This window comes from Cygnus olor, chromosome Z (genome assembly GCF_009769625.2).
Source record: "Cygnus olor isolate bCygOlo1 chromosome Z, bCygOlo1.pri.v2, whole genome shotgun sequence".
Taxonomy (NCBI): domain Eukaryota; kingdom Metazoa; phylum Chordata; class Aves; order Anseriformes; family Anatidae; genus Cygnus; species Cygnus olor.
The window spans coordinates 8,382,712-8,387,732 of record NC_049198.1 but is presented as its reverse complement, the minus strand read 5'-3'; the positions used below and the strand labels follow the sequence as shown (position 1 = coordinate 8,387,732).

The 5,021-nt window shown below is 38.9% G+C and overlaps 1 protein-coding gene across 16 annotated transcripts in view; it reads right to left on the bottom strand.

Annotated features, from left to right (window-relative positions):
- Window positions 1-2,828: 2,828 nt before the first annotated feature.
- Window positions 2,829-5,021, bottom strand: part of CELF4 (CUGBP Elav-like family member 4) — a 696,179-nt gene continuing 693,986 nt past the window's right edge. For 15 of the 16 annotated variants that reach the window (XR_005815347.1, XM_040541436.1, XM_040541442.1 and 12 more), the window contains one exon: window positions 2,829-4,467. The gene's annotated coding sequence lies outside the window, so the exon portion shown is untranslated. The remainder of the gene's footprint in view (window positions 4,468-5,021) is intronic. The other variant, XM_040541437.1, reaches the window with a different exon arrangement.

Genomic DNA, 5,021 nt, shown 5'->3' with positions numbered 1-5,021 from the left:
AGTGACTGCAAGCCATGCCTTGTACATGTACCAAAGGTTACCCCCAGCTATTCATGGGGATGGGATTGCAGCTTGCTGTAATCAGCACTGGTGCCACGGAGCACCTTGGTGAAGGATTGATCCTTGACCTTCATAAACCTGTAGGTTTCGTGTAATGTGATTTAGCAGCCACACGTAAGAGCGAGGAGCAAGCATCAAACAGCCAATGGCTTTAGAACCTCCATAATAAAGTGTTCCCGGGCTGTTGTGCTCTGGTGCATGTGGGCAGGCAGCTACAGGCTTTCAGGTTGGCTTGGCCTCTCTCTTCATTTTCACTACTTCAGACTGGGGCTTTTTTTGGGCTACAGTATAGTCCAATGCTGAAACCAACCCATGCTGCAAAGCTTTATTTGTTTTGCTTCATAGCACCTTTACACAGTGTGAAGGGATGAGCTTCCTTCAGACAGAAGTGCAGTGTCTCCACATAACAAGCAATTAAACCTTAAATCAGGGCACGTATGTCTGGGCAGCCCAGAGAAGGGTGTTTAGCCAACCATGAGGCCATGTCTACATTTGTGCTTCAGCACACCCCGTTTTAGTGTGTTTCCACCATAACCAGAGCTCAGCAAGTAACACCACTTAGTGCAGGCAGCTGTCCGGTCACAGCAGTGCTTTATTCCCCTGCACACCGGTGTTAATGAACCTGAGGTGGGTGGGCAGTGTCACGGTGCCAGTGTGCCACACAGGTGGCTTTAATAGTGCTTTCTGGCCTCCCTCTGGGAGACAGCTGCTCCCCAGCACTGGATGTTTTGTCTCCTGCGTACTGCAGGGTACTTGAGAAAAGATTCTGAAATCTCGTCTCACAGCCATCGACCAACAGCCCCCAGATGGCTCAATGGCCAGGGGTGTTCCAAGATGGATCCCCCAGGGATAAAACCTATCTTACTTGGCCACGTGGACATGTCCTTGCAGGTACACTGCGTGGTGCAGGTCGCACATCACATCCCCAAATCCTCTGCAGAGATGCAGCACCTGCCCCAAAGCAGGGGAGAGAAGGGGTCTTGGGAGCCTGTGTGTCACAAGGGAGAGCTGGGAGGGCAGCAGGAGAAATGGGGGGGGGAATCAGGCAACAACTTTCAGTGCCACCCTTACTTAGTGTCCCACTGTGGAAAACGACCCCTAATTGTTATGTTTTTTCCCCTCTTTGAAGAGTCTTGGATGATCTTCACCAGCCCTTTAACTCTCAAACTGGCCCATGTCAGAGGATGTGCTCTGTGTCCAGGCAGCTCAGGGCAGGATGCTGCTGAATGGCCTTTGGGGCAGAAACCTCTTCTTACTGGAGACCTCCTCCTCCTTTCTAGGTCAGAGACTTTTGAAGCCTATTCCCACATCTTCATTTTTTCCTGAGCATCTTCTGTGCAGTGATTGGAGTGATGTATGTGCTCCACCGTATTTACCCTTACTTGCAGATTAAAAAACAAAAAAACAAAAAACAAAAAACTGACCATATTCCCTCCTTGTATTCATCACTTGATTTACATTTCATTTATTTCTATAGCCCAGAACAGACATTAGTAACTCATAAGGGTAATAATAGGAGTTTCTACTAATAGAACTCCTTCCATCTGTGGAGTTCAAATTATGGACAAGCACCATTAGTCCCATTTAGAGATGGATTTAGCTGGTGCAACTTGTCCAAATGCAGACATGGCTGCAAGAATCAGGAAGGAAATGCAAAGGCTCCTGATTTCAACCCCGGCCTCAGCTCAGCTGATCTTGTACAGCCATTTCGGAGGGCGGGGGGCAGGGGACATGCACCATCGTTCAAAAGACAAGATGTGATGGATGCTCAGGAAGAAAATGAAGCTCATCTCTGGAGCCTGCTGAATTCCACAAGGTTGTCCCAAAGCAGCAAAAGGAGCAATGTCCCAAGCTTTGGCCTTGATACTTATCAGCATGAAAAAAGCATGAGCGTGAAATCAAACAACAGGCTTCAAATGGGAGCTACAATGACTCTAATTTGTATGTACCATTATTTGATCTTCTAACCTACTAGGTTTAAGGTAACCACAGCGGAATATCAAGCAGACATTAAATGAAACAGTGTCATTAATTCAATCCAATGAGATATGTTTTATATAACAAAGGGATTTGTTCTGATACTCAAACAATGTATATAAATGAAAGAGTTGAAATAGATTCATTTTGTTCTCAAAGCAAACACATTAAGGAAAGCCATCAAGAAGTAAAGAACATGACTTTTTTTTTAAACTGTGCTTTATTTAGGGCTAAGCTGGAAAGCGTCATTCAATAATTACAGAAGATTACAAGGAGTTTTAGGGAATTGAGAGTGAAAGAGCAGTTGTATGGAACTGCAGCTGCATTACACATCTGTACTTCCTAGCTGTGGGCTCAGTCTGGCTGTCCTTACTCGAGTAAAATACCCGCATATCCCCATGGGAGTTTTGCCAGAGTAAGGACAGGAAGACAGGCCCACTAGGGAATTAAAAAAAAAAAATAAAATAAAAAAAAAGAAAAAAAAAAAAGAAAGGAAGAAAGAAGTTTGAGATCAAGATAAAAAAAAACTAAGAAAAACAAGCAAGAACATTAAAACAGAGTAAAACCGAATAAAGAATCAGAAACAATTATCACACTGCTCAGTCGAGCAAACAAGTGTGAGAATGATGTAAATCAAGTTTTAAGACTGTGAAAATAAATTATAATAAATATGATCTACTTTAAAATATATGTGTTCTTAAATAATTCATTGTTTTTTCTGAGTCAGATTTTTTAAAGCAATGTCTTATTTTTAACTGCTCTAAAGTCATTTACCAAAGATAAATATCGTGCTTTCATTAAATAGTTTTCCTTGTTTTCTCTATCATTACAATTAAAAGTCCTACAAAATATGCAAATTTATTTACAGAAAAACAGAGCCAGCATCTTTTTTTTTTTTTTTAAACATCCCCCTGTTTCTCAAAATTCCTTGTAAACAGTTGCAGAAATTCTTCAAAGAGATTGTTTTCTTTATCTTATGGTTTATTTTTTTATTTTATTTTTTTATTTTTTTTATTTTTTTATTTTTTTTTTATTTTTTTATTTTTTTATTTTTTAAGATTAAGGTTCTAGGCTAACCCCTTGCCCTGAAGGTTTCTAGAGCAAATATGGAAGCTACTGAAGCATAGGATGATGGGAATTTTGCGGACAGCAGATCATGAAGACATGAAGCGTTTAGCTGTGTTTTGTTGTTCAAGTTAGACCTAACGTCTGATAAAAAGACAGCTGTTTGTTTCCCATTTGCATTGTCTACAGAATCGAGTTTTGTTTTGTTTATTTTTTTTTTAATAGCTGAATGCTTGCAGTTAAAAAAGCTGCCAAAATAGCCATTTCTCTCCTTTTTCTCCTCGATAAATAACAGCATCCAACAGCAATTGGCAGAGTAGGAATTTATGCTCAATCTAAACTCTACAAAATTACAGTTCTACAACATCTTTGTTTTTAGCATTAACGCTAACTTCTATGTAGTATTATTTTTTTTTTGCTTTTTTATTTTTTATGTTGTCTAATTTTTTCTATTATATAGGTATTTTAAACTTTCTTTCTTTAAATTCTGTACAACTATTAGGATTTTAAATGGGGAGAGTTAGAAGCATTTACAAACCTTTTTTGTTTTCCATTTTAATATCAACCATCTTTCCTTTCTCTTCTCTATGCCTTTTAATGTATTTATTTATGTATTTATTTATTATTTTTTTTGCTTTTCATAGATATCCATCTCACCTGCCTTTAACAGCGCGATCCTTACGTATTATACAGAAAACCATATGAAAGCTTCATAGACTCTAATTAATGTATAACCAAAGAACCTCCCAAAGTATCAAAGAACTATTATCTTGCCGTTTTAAAAGCTTTTAAGCATTATTTTTTTTTTTAATTTTTATATATTTCATATAATCGCTCTCAAAAACTGTTTTAGGAACAGCTCAGAGAAAAGGAAAGAACTTCCATATTTTACATACAGCTACAAGTCTGCGGTAAAAAGTTTTGTCCTTTGGTCCCTATATAGCTAAGGAATGACAGATAAAGATGCTCAGTGACTGTTACCATGGGTCACACATGGTAACCGCATCCTTGGTGGCAAACAGGCACTCCTTTGTCAGTATCCAGGTTTGCATCTCCTGTTTGAAGAAAAGCCGCTGTGGTGATATCAGTGTCTCTTCAGAAATCCTGGTTGATCTTGTTCCTGTTCTGATTTTACTTATGTGTTTGTTTGTTTTCAAGCGCATGTCCTTCGAAGTCAGCAGATGTGATACTTTTCTTGAAGAAATGTTACAGTCTAAACAATCAAAGAGAGAATAAGTCTGAAGTCTTCAGCTTGATTGATATTTGCTGATATGTCAAAGGTGTAATCCAACAGTTCCCGTTTTTTTAATATATATATACTTTTTTTTTTTTTTTTTTCTAAATGTGGCCCATTCAGCTGCTGCCCTAAAAAATGAAGAAGATCATTGCAAATTAAATCAAAAAGGGGAGGTGGAAGTAGGGAAAGAGGGGGATATTTGGGACAGGGGAGAGACCTAAAAAATGAAAACAAAATTAAAAACAAGCCTGTTCATTTGGGCCCAATCCTGCTCCTGTTGAAAGTAATGGGTGTTTTCTTCTCCCTTCAATTGGTACAGGATGGGGCTTCTGCTTTGGTGGTTTGCTTTTGGACGTATTGGCTCTGATTCTGCTCCCACTCACGTCAACAGAAAGATTCCCCTTGACTTCAGTGAGAACCGGATCAAACCCAAAGTGAGCAAGGTAGTCACGATCATGATAGAGAAAAATACAATTGTTCCTAATAGTAATAATAATCATAAATCAAAATAATAGTAAGGCATGTCTATGTAAATCCATATCACTATGTATGTACAGATAGCTGCATTTTAATTATTTTTAAGTGCCACTTTACAATGCCAGATCACAATTTTGCTTGGCGGGCTTTTGTAGCGTGAAAGGCATTGAGAAAGAATTGGCCTACATTTTAATGGGGTGCCATC